At 52.3% G+C, this 17,387-nt stretch overlaps 1 protein-coding gene across 2 annotated transcripts in view; it reads left to right on the top strand.

The window, feature by feature from the left end:
- The first annotated feature begins 209 nt into the window (after positions 1-209).
- PLXNA2 (plexin A2) overlaps positions 210-17,387 on the top strand; it is a 182,140-nt gene continuing 164,962 nt past the window's right edge. Inside the window, exon 1 of one of the 2 annotated variants that reach the window (XM_052815605.1) lies at positions 210-318. The gene's annotated coding sequence lies outside the window, so the exon portion shown is untranslated. Of the gene's footprint in view, positions 319-6,873; positions 7,065-17,387 lie in introns of those variants that run through there. The other variant, XM_052815604.1, reaches the window with a different exon arrangement.

Genomic DNA, 17,387 nt, shown 5'->3' with positions numbered 1-17,387 from the left:
CCAATATTCCCGGGCCCCTTGCTGGGTATTGAGGCAAAGAAAGGAACCAGAGGAGGTCCCTCTCTATACATCTGCCTGTGATGTGAAAACTCCCTGGATACACTTATTATACATGATCCAATACATCAATTAAGCCGAAGACCTTTCTGCAATAATCACTTACACACATGAAATAAATGACTCCGTATGATACATCTTTTCTGACTCAGGGCAGACTTCTCTGCAGAGGAGATGCAACGGGGGAAGGCAGGAGAGGGGAGCCCCAGTTCATGCTCAGTGCCTGGCCAGCCTGGTCTCCAGCAGAACATCTCCCTGGAGGTATGAAACTGTGTTTTCCTCACAGCCCTGCCCAATGCACGTACACACAAATGTACCCGAGAAAGCTAGAAGGAGATTGTGGGGAAGCAGATTAGATGGAAAGGTGTCCTGCCTAATTAGGAGGTAAATTAAAAGGTTGGTGCTCTTGAAGTCATCTTTTTTTTTTTTTTCTTTTTTACTTTGGCCATCTGTATTCTTCGTGATTGCATCAAGATTGATAATAAGAATATTTAAAATCAACCTGTACCTGTTCTGCCTTTCTCTGACTTTGGCTGAACTCCCTGAAGAGAAAGGAGTTTCTATAAACTTCTGAGTTTGCATTTGACTACGAACATCTCCCTCCCCTGTCTTTCCTGAAAAAAGTCCTAAGAAATACCAAAAAGAGTATGAAACGATAAGCATACTTCAGGCTCCGCATTCTTCAGTCACTTACAAAATGCTTTGCAGAATTCGCAGCAGCAGATTAACACTCACAGACCCACAAATCAAAGGATTTCCAGCTCCACCCCCCTCGCACCCATTATGCAGGGAAAAAATCTCAATCTCCTCAGACAAGAGGGAAAAAAGATGAAATTAGGGTTTAAAATAATTTAGTTTTGCAATTAATTTAGTTTTGCATTGTCAGTAATACCCATGGCCTATGGAAAAATTAGGAAGATTATTGTAGAATAAAAGGCAGAGCCACAGCATGTTTGACAATACGCTCCGTATTTTATGTTCATTAGGACAGGGAGCCTGAAATACTCATTTCTTTATGATGAAGGAACTAAAGATTTCCAATGAACATGCTGCAATGAGCGTGCTGGGGAGATTTATTGCTCAAACAGCTTGTTAATCACAGCGACCACCTTTCGGGCTTCACAATGCGAGTAACTAAGTTGTATAGATGCTTCTTCCCCAAGACACCCCTTCAGTGAGCCCCGCAGACAAACTTCAGCAGTCCTGAGGAAATTCAGATGCAGATATTTACAGCAGAGATTTTGGTAAACTACGGTTACAGCTTGCTGTTAAAAGCCTTCCCTTTTGGATACCGATCTCTTAAAAACTGGCCGTTTGTGTCACAATGGGCCCTGCTGCAATTTTTGAGCATTTCTGCAAATCTCCTAGCTGTGAGTGCTAGGAACATTGAAAGCTGCCCTGAGGGCTTGCCAACAACAGCCTGGGATGGAGGTGGCTGGAAATGGGACCGTATCGATCACCAACATCTTGGAATAACGCTGGTGATGTGCCTTGGCCTGCGTGTGTCTGGAGTTCAGAGCAATAAAGACTTTTTCCCCTGTTACTAGAACAAACACAGACGGGAAGTCTTCGAAGGCCGCCTCCAGCGCAGTGGGTTTGTTTGTAACTGTGTCATTAGTCAATAATTAATAATGTAGACAAACCAATGACAGGAAAACCTACGGTCTTTCTTGCTGTATCTGCTTCAGCCACTGAATGTGAGCATGTTGGAGACGGGGCAGGTGCGGCTGGTACTGGTGTGCCGCTCAGAAGCAACCCCACGAGCAGGGAAACGTCCCTTCCTCGCTGCAGAACATGCCTCCGATCGATGGCGAAGCAGGCGCGCTCGTGTCAGTACAGGATTTGGCCCTTAGGAAATCATTAAGCTGTAAATTCTCGACGTGACAGGCCGGAGTAGCGCTGGTCTTCTGTTTCATGTCAAAGGCTGTGAGGAGACTCCTTCGTTAGAGGGTCAATAATTGACTCAATGGGCTGTAATTGCTCGCCCTGCTCAGTCTCGGTCCGGGGTGGAGGTGCAGCCCAGCCCTGCGAGGCTCCAGCAAAGCAGCTCCCAGCCTCGAGTGTCGCTTCGGCAGCTGGAGGGGCCGCTTGGGGGGCCAAGGCGGCACAGCTGGATCGTGGGTCAGCAGCTGGGGTGGGTAATGTTTCCAAAAGTGATGGATGGATGCCCAGTCCCACAGCTCATCTCTGGCAAAGGACCCTGCTCCCCGTTCCTGGGTACCCGCCAGTCCCGGCGTATGTCCCGATGCCTCTGTCCAGCTCTGTGTGGAGCAGAATATTTATGGAAAACAAGAGATGGGAGCTGCACGGTGTGTAGACCTTGGGTGGTCACACCACAGAGCCAAAGGAAGGGCTAGGAAAAGGTGATCCCCGTTACTTTCTGGGTAGGGGCCGAGACGACCAATGTTTTCCTGTTGTGTTTTTTTAAAATCTCTAGATATTACTAGTATCTTTGCAGGGGTACTTTTGTGCTCTTCCCTGTAGGATCCCCTTTATTTCAGCTGAGGTAATTCTTAGCTGTAGGAAGACGATTAAAAATGGCATATTGTCTGCACCTTGAATTTCTGACACAACCTCAGCACAGACATTGTCAGCAATTGTGTTTTTGACAGTAACGAGACACTCTGTAACTCAGGATTCGGAGACTTTCTGTTCTCCTGCCCTTGCACTTAATGAAAACAGAGTTTGTCTTGGAAAGAAAAAAAACCTTTCTGAGTTAATTTCAGCTCAGTTCAAACCAGGGGATACAGAGACAGGAACCGAAGCTCACATTTATGAGAAAATCTGAGGAGGGGAAAGGATAAGGTGCATTAGGAAAAGAAAAATCCTTTTCATTTTCCAAGAAGGTATTATGAACAGTAGAGAGAGAAAAAAAAATTACTTGACAAGGTTCTTCTAAAGAGGAAGAATAGCATAAAGTGCTGGTTAAATTCCCATTGATCTTTCACTCAGCTTCCCCATATACATGTGGGTTTGACTATTTGATATTTCCTTTCACTGTCATAGGTAATAACTGAGTGGAAACAATCATTTCTAAATAACTGCCTATGATTCTTCTATTGTAGTGATTAGTGCTGAATAATTATTAGCTCTGCTGAATATTGCATGGATAGATATGATGCGAGTAACTAGGGGCTGTCAGCCGCTGGCATCTGCGCGATCGACTGATGCTCCGCGGGCGAGCAGCCGGCTGTCCCGTGCCTATAGCTGGTGCCTATAGATGGTGCTCTTCCCCTCGCACAGCTTCAGCAGCCGCTCGAAGGCAGCCCTAGCTGGGGAGCGCAGGCCTGGACTGTGCTTTCCTGACTCAGCGGCTTGTCCTAAATGGACCCAGGGAAGGAAAAAAAAAAAAAAAAAAGGATATTTTCCTGCTTTAGAAATTAGGGTAGAGCAGAATCTATTTTATTACCCTGGGAATGGCAAATGCAGAGCAAATACCGGTGTTGGATCCTGATGCGTCTGCGGGCACGCAGAGAAGTGCCAGAGGCAATGTATAAAGCCACGTTATCCAGAACTTTTAGAGAATGTGAAGAGCTGGGTGCTGGAAGGATTCAAAGGCTCATTGCTTCACACAGCTCAGACAGATTCATGACCCCTGTGCTCTGAAGCAAGGGAGTTTATCAAAGATGAGGACAGAGAGAAATTGCAAATACACAGGCTAGAAACAGAGACCAATCTTTCACCGACGCCTTGCTTCACCAGCTGCTTAAAGACTGCTTTGTCATCTGCGGTCCGGATCCTGCCCCACAGAAAAGGAGTGCTCGGCATAGCTCCCTATGTCAGAGGAAACGGGGACGAGAAGTTGCGTGCCAAGAGTTTAAAGATGGCTTTATGGCCGATCTTCCCTGCTTGGCCAGCGGTTGCTGAGCTCCTGGTTCGCTTCACAGCACAGCTCGGAGCTCTCTGGGAGATGGGCTGAGGGGCTCTGCACCCGCACCGGCGCTGCCCACGGTTTCTTTGGCAAAGCCGTGGGTGCATGTGTCGGTGACCCTGCTGCCGAGGACGTGGCCGCTGGCACCCGGGTGGATCCCACGCTGCTGGATCCCACGCTGCTGGATCCCATGCTGCTGGATCCCAGCGCGATCCGAGGGCCCTTTCTGTCCCCCCGCGCCGGGTGCTCAGATGCACATGGTGATGGGGAGTGTCAGGTGTGGACCAATATTTGCGCTCCTGGCTATTTAGTTTGTGTCTCTGTGTGGCGATACTGTGAGTGTGCGTAAATATGCACATGTGCAGAGGTTGTGTGGAGTTTTATGGACATAGGATTGTATGCTTACATGTATGTGCACCTCTATACATTTATCACCATATGTATTTGATAGAATTAGAGGCAGGTCCTTTCTTCTGTTACAGCTCCAGACTTTGATTCCAAGGCTTACACCTATCACCCTTTTCAGGAAAAGGTGAATGCAAATATCCACAGAAGGATTACTCCAGCAGTTGTTTCAGCACAGAGCTTGCTAATATTTAAAGCATACAGACAACTCATTAGCCCAGCAGCACATCCATCACCTGAGCAAACCCAGGTGAATCTCCACCTGTTTTGTTTCGCTTCCCACATGCTGGAACAGCCCTTTGCTCACACACCCTGTGTGTGAGCTACTCTGCGAGTCTCGGGGCTGCTCCCCAGCTGAGCAATCCTGTAATTAGCTTGAGACAGACTCTCTGTACAGGAACATAATTGACCATCAATAAATAATAAACAGAAGACAGGATGCAGACAGACCTGCAAAGAGGAGAGAAATGGTGGTTGAGACACTCTGACCTGCCCTGTATGGCTTTCTGCAAAAGGAGAAATTGCATTAGTGGGATGCGCGTTTAACCAAGGATGGTATTTGTAATAGGATTTAGTACCATTTGCTGTGAATGTATGACACAGTAAATGCATTAGGGACAGAATGGCGAAAGAGAAAAGCTTGCTAAGGAACCAATGCTGCCATCCACTGAGTGTCTTCTGTTTCCTCTCCTGAGCTAAACAGCTGCAACCTATGTATCTTTCCAGGATGTCAAAATCCCCCGCTCTAGAGCTTCCAGTGAAGTGGAGGGTCCCCTTTCCGTGGGAGTGGGGCTGGGCGCTTGACTGTGATGTGTAGGGAGGTATGCCCGTGCTCCACTGATGGTTATACAGGCACTATTGGAAAGGAAATCCTTTTCTGAAGGATGGTAGATGTGGTGAGGATGGGGAGAAACACAGGCAAGCTAACCTGTCATTTTCTCCCTGGAGAGGGAGCAGTGCAGGCTCTGGTTACAGCCCTCCCAGGAGCGGGGAAAAGCGCAGGATCTGGAGCTGCAGAGTGGGATGCAAAGACATTCCCTGCCGGACCCCCGTGCAAGAGGCTCCTGATCCCTGTGCCTGGGGCAGACAGCAAAACTAACAGCAATTGTGTCTTTTTTTCCACCAAAACTGCTCTTAGGGTCCTGCTAACCTGTGCCAAGTGCTGCATCAGGTGTGTCCCTCCATGAGATGAGCTGGGGAGGATGCAGTGAGGCCGCTTCTGCAGCCATGCTAACAGCAGTGGGGGTGAGCGGGGCTGGGGGAAACCGTCCTGTGTGCTGCTTTCCCAAAGTAGATTGGGTTGGTTTAGTCACTTAGGTTTATTGTGGAAGAGGCCCAGGATGATGGCGATAACTTTCTCTCGCAAATATTCCAATACGTAATAAATAAATTGTTAAAAAATTCTTGATGACAAGAAATGGAAAACAGCAATCATCCATCATGTTATTGATTCCCTCCACCAGTTGCACTCCTCAGAATTGCTCTCATGCTGCCTTGCTGGGGCAGGCTTAGCTGGACCGCGGTGCTTCTGGGTTTTCGGAGCAGCGTGGCCGTGCTGTCCTGCTGCGGCACTGGGGCTGGCTTTGCCTCCCTGTTTGCCTGCGTTCCCAAGCCCTTGTAGGCCAATGCAGATAACCAGGGTGGCTCGGGGTGGTTGAAGGTGTTCTTCGCTTTGGGTACCCCACAGCTTCCAGGTGTTTGTTCAAACGCTTGTGCTAGGCCTGTGGGAGAGGCCAGGTGGTGGCTCTGTGGTGAGCCACTCGATCCCGAGGAGGGATCCCCTGGTTCCCAGCAGCAGGTGGTTCCCTGTCCCAGCTGGCCGTGGCCACCGTGGTTTTGGCAGGCCAGGAGGTGCGGAGGTGGGTGGCTTTGGGGGCTCCGCGGCACACACGCAGCCTTTGCTCTGCCGGAGGTGACACGGCCTTGGCAGAAGACTGAACTGTCGGCTCCGTTTCACAGCTGGGGAAACTGAGGAAGGGAGAGCTCAAGTGTCACTCTCCGCACCAGAACCGTGTGGGAGGGGTGTACTGGGGGAACAGAAACCAGCAGCCTCCATTCCCTCCCCTCCCTCCCTCCCAGAGCCGATGGGAGGCTGTAGCCCAAGAAATGCGGGACAGCTGAGGGAGCCTTCAACTCCTCCGCCGGCCCAGGCGTACCGGTGCGGAGAGACGCGCAGCCCGTCGAGGTGGGAGGCAGCCCCGCTCCCCCCGGTTTCGCGTCCGGGGCTTTGTTCCAGCGCGGTGCCGCTTCCCCGAGCAGCCCGCTCCCCTCGGCGCTGGCGGGGGGGGGAACGGACGCCCTTCCCCGCACCGCTATTTCTGCGGGCGGGCGGGCTGAGCCCCGCTCCCCGGCGCCGAGGCTGGGGAAGGGTTAAGCGCGGGGAGCGGGGGCGGCGCGGGGGCGGGCGGCGGCGGCGGGCGGGGAGCGCGCCCGGGCTCGGGGCTCGGCGGGGAGCGCGCCCGGGCTCGGCGGCGGCGGCGGCGGGCGGATGCCGGGGCGGAGGGGAGCCGGGGCTCGCCGCCGTAGTCGGGCAGGGGCTGCGGAGGTATGAGAGACCGGCGGGGCTGAGCCGCGCCGGGGGAGGTTAGGGCTTGCGGGAAGGCGGTGGGAGTAGCGGCGGGAGCCCGGCCCTGGATTTCCATGGTGCCGGGGGCCGTGTGGATTACCCCGCCGTGAACCGGGGAGCCGGCACCCCCGAGGAGGTCGGGAGGCACCGGAGCTGCGAGGTTTGGTGAGTGGCCGAGGCTGGCGAATGGGGGGGGGGGGAGCTTCTGTCCCTGGGCATCCTCCGGCGGTGCGGGGCGTCCCCGGGGTTGGGGCTCCCCCGGGCATCCCCGCTGCCGCGGTCCTGCCGGCGGGTGGGAAGGTGCGGGGAGGAGGTTTGGGCTCGTCCCCCCGTGCCCACCGCGGCCCCTTCCCCGCGGCCGCCCGCGCCGGGTGGTCCCGGGGGCTGCAGCCCGCGGGGCGGTGCTCGGCTGCGTCGGTCCCCGGCCGTGCCCGGGGCAGCGGCACCCGGGGGTGCTCGCGGGGCGGGGGGGGGGCATAAAGAAATGCCTCCGAGCTCCCCTCCTCCTGGTCACTTCCCTCCCTCCCTCCCTGGTCGGTTTTACACGCGTGTACACGTTACACCGGTGCGCGTTTTCTCGTTAATTCTGTTGGCATTTGTTACCGCTCAGTCACGATCGGGAGCAGTCGATGCACCAGAATAAACTCGTTTCCGTAAAAAGTTACTGTTGGCGAGGAGGGACTTTTCTGAAAATGCCCCTGAATCTTGGGAAAAATCCCCACTAAAACTTTCCCAAACCCTCGCAAGACCCGTTCTGAAAGGTGACGAGGGGAGGGAAGGCAAATGTGCTTGTGCTCCCTTTGGGGAAATCCAAACTTCGGTGTGATGGTCCAAGTCTTCTCCAGCCCCGCAGCTGTTGGGATGGTGCGTGTCGATCCCGGCAGAGGCTGCTCTGTGTGAGCGCTGGAGATGCCACGCTGTCCTCCCTTGTTGTGACCTCCGTTTAACCTGGCACGGTCAGGCATTACAGGCTTTGTCTCCATTCGAGCTATGGCCAATACTTTCACGTTCCTGGAGGTGAAGTGAATGATGTTCAATTAATCTGTGTTCTAAGGGGTATCAGAAAGTCAATAGGTTAATATTAAGTGAGGTGAATAGTAAGTGGTAGAGGAAAAAAACGGTACATCTGTGACCTACAGTTCAAGATACTGGCTTGGAGGTGAGGGAAGGTGAAGTTAGCAGAGTACCATGATGTAAAAACCTACTGCTGACAGGGTTTCCCCTGTTACTTGCTGAGCGCTTGATGCTTTACTGGTGGCTTGAACGTGTTTAATAGATCTCAGCTGACTTGGGGAGATGGTCTTGTCTCTCCTTCTCTGGATGGCTTCATTGATACAGTGTCTAAAAGTTAAATCAAATGACCCACTTTACAGCTGAAAGACAGATGCCTCAGAAGAAATCTGTGCCATCTTCAGAACAGATGTTTAGCTTTTTTCCTTTGACACGGAGGTGTTAGATCCTTTAAAATGCAATGGTTTTTTCTCTTTATTGCTGTCCTTTTGCCATTTGTTGTCACTTTGAGGACCCTCAGAGCTTAAATGTGATATTTTGGGGTGGTGCAGGTAAGCAGATAAAGTAGCTGTGATTTACGAAACTTGGTGCAAGCAATGAGTAACGTGAATGCACAACTGCTGTTGTGAAATGGCTTATCTAGCAAACCAGTCATCTTTCTCAACTCTTCTAACCATTTCCACAGCGCTTGTTGCAGGAAGATAAAGTAACCCAATTTACTCTTCATTGTCTTTATAGTGTTGTTTGATGTAATTAATTGTGGAGTTTCCCCCCGGCTTATAACAAGTTTGCGCGGTGGAAACAGGTAACAGATGCTGCATAAGATCTGCATACAATCCACTAATATGACAGAAACAGCTTTTCCCGTGCTCTTGCCACGCTCGGTCTTGCTCCTCACGTTAACCCTGAGCTTCCCCTGCCTCTCAGCAAAAGGGAGCTTCAGCTGGATGCAAAAGGAAAAATGCAGATCCAGGCTGGCTGTGGGAGCCTGGAGAAGAGGTGACTGCTACCGCCCCATGCTCTTTAACTCTCTTCAGCAAATTGCATTAGTATGTGACAAATTGGCTTGCGAAGCAGCTAAATGGAAATGACATTTGGAGCAGTTTGCTGTGCAGACCCTGTGGTGTCTCGGGGAAACATGTGATTTACGGTATCTTCCCGAGATCTCCAATTTAGCTACCACTACAAGGCTTTCCAGAACTTACTTTGGGAACTCTTGTTGCAGCTAAATCTGGGAGTCTAGAGCATGTCTTGGAGTAATTGCCCAAAAGCTAGGGCAGCTGTAGGTGCAGACTCTCTCATGCCATAGGCAGCTTATATGAAGAATTGAACTAGGAAAGAAAGCAAAAGCTAAGATGCAGAAATGGCATGGGGCATGTGGCAGGAAGGCTTAAGGTGGAAAGCTGTGCTTGCTGTTGGGTGCCAACATGATGCTTTCCTGTGGGAGCTGGGCTGTGTCTCAGAAGTACCTTTGTTCAGCTGAGGCTGTTCTGGTGACTCTCAGAGGAGCGGACTGCACTGTATTGCAACAGGAAGGCGTACACCTGCTTCTCTCATCCCGCTTCTCTGAGCATGTACGCGTCTGTTTGAACGTGGCAGTGATCAAGCTGTTTTAATTGGCCCCTCTGCAGTTTGAACAATAAATATGTAATGGGGGAGAGTGCCCCCCTCTTCCGCGTGGCGTTGAGGCTGTCATTTTTGACGGGGAAGCGTGTGCTCTCTGCTCGCCTCGTCCCTGCATGCTCGGGCGCTGCGCTCGCTCCCGCTCCAGCCCGTCTCTTACAGTGTGTGAAAATTGCACTCCCCCATCTGTGTTTGGCATCCTTAAAAAGAAAAAAAAAAAAAAAAAAAAAAGATGAACCTGAGCATGCAGTGCTCCTGAGACAGGCCCCTTCACATTTCTAAACACTCTTGATTATTCAGCTAATCTTTATTTCATGGGCCTGTTACAAGAAACACAAACGGGGGAGAAAGTAGAAGGCGGTGACACATTTAAAATACACAAGAAAAGTGCTGGCAGGAATATAATCGTTCTTATTCCAGCGATATGAAATATTTATAGGCCTAAGTTGTGGCAAGATTCTCTGCCCCCCTCCCACCGAACTCTGAAATGTTTTTCCCAGTAAAATAGCAACTGAGGGTGCTGGCCATGCTGGCAGCAGAGCCCCGTCCCCCCCAGCTGTCTGCAGGACAGGGGCACCCAGCTGTCTGCACACGCAGCCGGGCACAGCGTCCGTCTGTCCGTCCCTGCGGAAGGGAAGGGAGGAGCGCAGCGCACTGGCCAAGCTGCCCAGCTCGTACAGGGAGCGGAGCATTGTGTTACAGTCTGTTAACTCCAAATAATTCAGAAGCGTCCCCTCGGCGAGCCTGTGAAAAGCCCCCTTTGAGGTGCCCGTGTTTTGTAGGAGCCTGCTGCTCCCCCAGGGCATTCTGCTATTAATTCATTAGATCTGAGGGTTTTTTCTCTCTTCCCCCCTCTTTTCTCTTTTTTTTCCCCCTCGCTCTCCCTGGCAATTCAAACAGTGATGAATGGACAAAAATCCCTCAAGGGAAACATTTTTTCACTTAGTTACAAAGATTTCATGGCTAATTAGAGTAAATGTGGTTTTTAGAGTGTTAATCTCTTAACCAGCTTGGCTGGGAGGCCACCACCACAACAGCAAAGGGGAGGGCAAGGGGGAGCCAAGGGGGAAAAGGTGCTACCAAGTTCTTCCCCGGGGGCTGAGCCACAAACGCCGCTGGCTGGATCCGAAGTGTCTGTACCACCAAGAGCATCCTGGGCGCAACCCCTGTAGTTCTGCTAATTGGGTGCCCACCTTCCCTCCTGGTCCGGGGTGAGGGCACGGCTCGGCCGTGCGAGACTTGACAGCGTTTTGGTCTGAGGAGGCCACAAGCTCTTTGTCTGCAAAAGTGGTGCAGAGGGAGCCTCCGGGATGAAAAGCAAAGCGGGAACAAAAGCAGAATTGAGGGCAGCGTGCTGTCCTTGGGCAGCAGAGGCGGCCACCCGGGGCTCGTGTTCGGATTCTTTCTCTGCAGTGAAAATATATGTATTTACTGTGTGGTTTAGTGCCAGCGAGGGAGATGGGCTGTGAGCGCACCCGGTGGGTGCCTCGGGCCGGGTCCCCACGTGCCGCTGTGCCAACCATCGCAGGGCGGCCGGGATGCCGCCAGCCCGCTTTCTGCAGCGAGCGCCCAGGCTCGCTGGTGAAGCGTATGGTCCAGGTGGCACGTTATTGTCAAAGGTAGATGTTTTGCTGGTGGACATCATCCCCTCTTTGCTGAAGGGGATTTACCCTCGATGTCTGCCGTCATCTTCCTCCCTCCTCTGGTCCTTCCCGTCCGCGCCGCCTCCCCGGCATCTGTGTTTCCAGCCTGGCTTTGACTTCACCCCAAATGGCTCTGGCAAAACGGGGCGAGTAATTTGGGAGCCGGCTCCCCGCTGCAGCCCACCGCCCAGCCTGGGCAGCGGGCCTGGCCGGCGGCTGGTGCAGAGAGAGCTGAGGAGGAGATGGGAGTGGGATGTGGGCTTGAAATACCTCCGCATCCCACTAGAGGGGATCCTCCGGATCAGGCTGGTGGAGCCCAGCTGAAAAAATGAACATAAAACCAGCAACTGGCAAAGCTGCACAGAGATGCAGCCGCTGGCTGGTGGGTGAGCCCCGGTCCCTCGGAGGGGAGGACGAGTTTCGGGTGCTGGGAGTCTGACCCGGCGCTTTGCTGGACGCAGCACTTGGCGGGGGCAGGAGGATTTTGGTGCTTTTGAGACATTCCCAGCCGAGACAGGCTGGCTGTGGCTGCCTCTCCCTGTTCCTTGTCCAGGAAAGCGTGGCTCCCCGGCGTGGCTCGTGGCAACTCTGCCTGCTGTGGTCCGAGCCCAAGCGCTGGGAGCTGCTGGGGTGGGGGGGAGGCTGCTCTAGCAGGACTTCACCGAGAAAGCACAAGTTTACCAAACACACGAGTGCAACATATGTCAGTGATGTACCTAATCTGCTGTGCGTTCTCTGCTGGGTTTTGAGTCGGAATTATGATCCATCTGTGTATTTCAGAGGGCCCGAGCAATGCTGTCAGCCTGGCGTTGGCTACTGGCATGCTGGCTGCTGCGTGGTGGGGGGCTGCCAGGGACAGGGTGCTGGGAAAGAGGTGCCCTCCCCTCCGTTATCGGGTAGACTCCATCTCGTGTTTCTCACTGTAATCACTGCTTCTGTTTGGTTGAAATTGAACTGGGAGATGGTGACGGGGGGGGAATGAAAAGTGAGATAAATGTATCATATTATGAAAATTTAATCCTGCTTTGCCTGGGCTAAAATTACATTCAGAGCGGGAGATAAAAGGCGTCAGAGTCACATTATAAAAAAAAAAAAAAAGTCCAGATCATCTCAAAAGGGAGAGCGATAGCAAGCCTGGGAGAGCCCTGCGAGCCAGGGCCCCGGCTGTGCCAGGGCAGCAGCGAGTGCTGCTCCTCCCCGCCTGGCAGCAGGGCCAGCGCTGCCCTGCACCGATCCTGCCCCGGGACCAGCCCTGCCCGTGGCGTGGGGCTGCGTCGACAAAGCTCCGTGCGGCAAGGCACGCTTGGTACCATCTCGCCACGTGGCGGAGGAGATGGTTCTTCCAAGAAACAGGTCCGCCGGGGAAATTTTGTTACCAGCTGATGCATTTCTATGGTAGCTCCCTGCACCGTGTGCTGTGTCTCCTGTGGGTTCCTTAAAACCACAGTGTGGAGGGACAGCCCCGTTGTGTGATGGGCTCCTCTCTGGCTGGGGATCTCCTGAAGCATGGGGGACCCGGAGAGGGTCTCCGCTCTTCGGAGGTCCTGCCTACCCCAGCCATTCCCTCTGCCCCTCTGATGGGGCAGATGGCAGAGACAGTGGGAAGACCCCAGAGCCCGTCCCCAGCCCCGTGTGGTTTTTGGGGTCTGAGGGTCCGATGGAGGGCTCCTGCCCCTGTCAGGCCCTGGCTCTCTGGAGCCGGCTGTGTGTTGTGCTTGGTGTTCCAGCGGCTTCCCAGGCAGGAACGTCCCTCGCAGCCCTTTTCCTGCTCCGGCACCGCTTCCCCGCTTCAGAAAAGTGAAAGGTGACGTCTGAGTAAATATTACGCTGACCTCTCACCTCACCTCCTCCCGCTGCTCCTTTCTCAGGGCTCATTAACGGAGCCACCGGCTGACCCGGGGCTGTGCCGCCGAGGAGGGGGCTCGGCGCTGCGCTCGGAGCGCGGCAGGGACTCGGTGCCGGAGCACGAGCCCAGCGCCTCGCGGCCGGGAGCTGGACGGGAAGGGCAGTCTCCTTCCTGGCTGCCGCCGAGGCTGAGCCTCCTCCCGAGCACGGTAAGCGGATGTTAGATCAGCCTTTGCTCGGGCTCGGTGGGCAGCGGCGTGGGCTCTCCCGGTGGGTGCCGGTGCCACGGAACGCCGTAGCTGCGCTCGCGGCTCGGTCGCGGCCGCTGGTGCTGGTGGGAGCAAGGGGAGGTGCTGTCTTAGGGTGTTGCTGCTGTAGCAGAAGCCTCCGCGTGAACGGTTAACACCAGCAAAAACCCGCGTGAGCAGGAGACTGTTGAGGGGAGTGGGCGCAGGCAGGAGGAGCCGAGCGTGGACCCGGCCTCTGCCTCTCCGCGGTGACTTGGAGGGGCCGGGAGGGCTCCCCGGGGGCTGGACCGGTGTCTCCCGCCTGCCGTGGCCTCGACTCGGGCATGGGGCTCAGCAGTGGGAGTGCCAGGGTGTGTGCGGCAGGTGTGGGGGGAAGCCCTTGGGACGCACAGGGAAATCTTACTCCATCTTCCCAGTGAAGGGATGGTTGGACGGGGGAGCAGTAGTTCTTGGAGAGGCCGTTTCCCACGTATATCAGGGAATGTTAAAGGAAACAGCTTACTTTGCCTTCAGCTCCTGGCTGGCCCTTAACAGCATTTGAAAAACAGCAGTTTTAATTCCTGTGGCAGCTCGGTGTCAGGCTCCGGAGCCCCGTTTCCCTGTACCGCGTCTCGGGAAGCTGTGCGGCACTGGGGAAAACAGGAAACCTCTGGGGCAGCGCTGGGCTGTTGCTCGCTCGCTCTGCCGCCCGTGACGCGCGCCGGGAAGGAAGCGGATCCACCACGGCCGGTCCAGGAGCCGCTGTCAGACCCTGACTCAGCGTGGAATAAGTTCCTCGTGTTATTTCCAGGCTCAGCGAGCCTGGGAACAAATACCTTCCGGAGAGATTTATGTGTAGTTTTTCCTCCGTAGCGGTTTCATGTCACCGGTAAGAGAGAGCTCGGAGCGATCCCTCGTGTGCGGCACGGTGCGCTGGAGGCGGTGGAGGAAACTGGGCATCCAGCAAGAGAAGGGCAGAAATCTGGAGGCGTGCAGGGGTTTTCCTTGGTGTTCATGCATAACGCCACTTTGGTTTGTTAACCCGGGAATGAGCTTCCAAAAAGTGAGTTTGAGCTCTAAGGTTTTGAGATTAATTGTGATACTTAAAATGAGGCTTTGAATTCTTTTTATTTGCTTTCTGATTGCTGGGCTTTCAGAGTTTGCCTTGTCAAGATTTTCTTAATAGCCCAAAGTGGCCGTTTCCCTCCCCACGAGTGGGAAGCTGAGGTTCTGGGAATTGGCTGTTGGAAAAGCAGGTGCTGTACTGAACACACGTGTGTTGGTAGCAGGGTTAAAAGTTCCCAAGTCATGTTACTGCAAAGGCAATTTCCCACTTCTTTGAGAATATTATGAAAGCAGCAGCAAGTGCAGCAGAGCACAGCGGGCTGGTTGCTTGCCCAGGTAGCCAAATACAAGGGATTCACATGCAGCCAGTTCATGTGAAGAGCTTTGTTCCCTGTGGCTGGGTAGATTTATTGATGTCAGAGCAGAGAAATGGTAAGTTGGCTGCTTAACAGGGATGTTACAGTTCAACTCCATAAAACACGCAGGCTGTCTCCTTTACTCATTCATTTGCCAAGTCCCCAAAAAGTCGCAGTGACAGGAGCAGAGGATGGAGCACTGCCCTCATGATCATATTTCCTGCCTTTGCTGGTTTATGTCACAGCCTGTAATGTTATTTAAACAAACAAAAAAAAAAGCCTGTGAATTTCCGTTTCATTTTTAATGGAAGTGTGAAGAGGTGGGGCGGGGAGGAAAAGGGAGCATGCCTGTAGGTTTCCTAACGGGGAAATTATTCTTATGCTGAAGATTTGCCATCTCACAGGTTTTAACTCTGCACTGAAGCTAAAACATGGGGGCTCCTGCTCCCCTGGGTGTCGAGAGGGGCCGAGCGTGGTTGGGGTGTTGCAGCTCTGACTGTGCTGTAGGAGCACAGTGAGGTCCCAGCAGCAAAACCCCCAGCTCGGCGTTTCACTCCTGCTAAGCTATGGCTGGTTATTCTGTGTGATTCAGGGCACAGCTGGGTGTGACTCTGCTGCATACTCTAAGCATCTCGGTTATCCTGGGCTTTGATGAGGAGTGACTGTGTGGATGTAGTAGACGCCTGCTTTATCGAAATTCACGTGGGCACAGGAGAGCGCTGGTTTGTCAATGTACACGGATACAAACCGCACCTGTACTACTGCAGGGCCCTGAACATTTCTTCTGCTGTTTTCATTTTATTAAGTGTTGACGCTGAGGGTGGGGCACAAGTAAGACCAAAGATGCCTAAATCCCTTCCTTCATTCTGCCATTGACTCTGGGAGATGTAGGGCAGCCAGAAAGGCAAGACTGCTTGCTGTGGTCAGACTGCCAGGTGAAGGCTGGTTTTTCTTTGTGGTTTTTGTGAGTCGGTTTGTGGCATATTGAGTGCTTTCCAGAGACGCTGCTTATGTACTTATGGGGTCGGGGGGGAGCTCTTCTCAAAATCTGGAGTAAGTAAATTGGGAGTAAGAGCTTCTCAAAGACCACCCTGGAATGAGAAATGCTTCTATGTTTGCCCAAAACCTTCTAAAAATTCTACCTTTGATGTCTGCCCCTCTGTATTTCCAAATCAATTTAACATTACGGAGGCATCATCCATCGTGTTACAGATCTGGAAGGACCAGATGAAAAACATCCACAGCAAGTAATCTATTTGGCTGAGACATGATGCAGCAGCAAAAGGTTCACTGCAGGCTATTTCTCTCCTAGTTGTTGTAAAGTTTTCTCTGCAGTTTGCAAGGAGTTAATTGCAGCAGCAGCGATGAGCCCTTCTCTGATCAGTGGACTGTGGTGCGTTTGGCCTGACTGGCAGATGAGGAGCCTTATGGAGCAGGAGTTGTGTTAAAGGCCCGTTTGGTGGTAACAGGTTTAGACTGTCTTTAAAATCTCATAGCAACCAAGGAGCATGGGCAAGCACTCCAGAGTTCACTGGAAGAAAGAGCCAGGAGCCCCTTTGCTTGTCCACTGGGATATAATAAGGTGCTGGTACGAGTGCTTGCGTAACTTGGCTTTTCAAGGCATAAATTGTGTGGCAGGGGCAAATCTGTTCCATCGGTTCCACCAAATAAATTTTCTGACTTGGAGGTGGCCACAACTTGTCTTGGGCTGAGCTGAGAAGTACTAGAACAAATTCTCAGAAAGAAACAAAAGCAGAGACTCTTTTAAGGACTTCCAAGGATGATGTATAACTTGTTTAAAAAACATAAGCCCTGCCCAGGGTACTGGGTCACCGGGAGGCTTAACCTCAGGAGTGACAAGTTGCGTGCAATTGGACTGACTTTGCAGATGGAGTTTTTCACTTCTGAGTGTGAATTTAGCAATACGTTTTTTTAAGACATTCACTTCCTTGCAGACTTGTACAGAATGAACTGTATGTCAATCCTATTCTTGATATGAGATCTAATTTACTTTTAAGTAAAGGTACAGTTTCCCTGGGTGTGAGTCCTGCCGGCACAGGGCTTTGAGTGTCTCACCTTCCCCACCAGTGCCTGCTCTCACACTGTCCTTTACATGAGCTGCAAAGACCTATTGAAAACCAAATAGTTTTGGCTTAATTTCCTCCTCCTCCCAAGATTTAAAAAAAAAAACAGGCATTTTTTGCACAAACAGGGCAAATTTTAACATGAGAAAAAGCAAAATATTGACTCATTTGTTCATCCCTGACAATTCCTGTTACATTCTCTGCAAATTTCCATTATAAACACGACGCTTTGCCAGATTATCTGCTTTAGCCATCTTGTTACTGAAGAGGATGTAATATTAATTTCCTTGTCATTTAGTTTTTCTCATGTATGTGGGATTATTTGGTTAACAGTGTTATGAATCTTAATGTAAGTCAGTTGGGCTTTGCTTCTGACATCTGCAAAGACAACAGGAGTGGTACTGAAGTGATCCTGGAGCATGCACCAGTTTTCCTCAGAGCTGCATGGCAACTCAAATTCGGGAGTTTCTTTTTGACCAAGCATCTTAACCATGTCGTTTCAGTGGAAGTTCTGCAGCTTTCAGGCCACAGATAGCTCAAATCATTGAGTTTTGTCTTTGCCCTCGCCAATCCTTGTGAGCTTGATAGAAACGTTTTGTGGATCTGGAAGACCAATTTGTGGTTGTAAAGGAGA

The sequence above is a fragment of the Harpia harpyja genome, chromosome 19 (genome assembly GCF_026419915.1).
Source record: "Harpia harpyja isolate bHarHar1 chromosome 19, bHarHar1 primary haplotype, whole genome shotgun sequence".
NCBI classification, from domain to species: domain Eukaryota; kingdom Metazoa; phylum Chordata; class Aves; order Accipitriformes; family Accipitridae; genus Harpia; species Harpia harpyja.
Note: the sequence above shows the minus strand (reverse complement) of the source record. Positions and strands in the feature narration are given on the sequence as shown.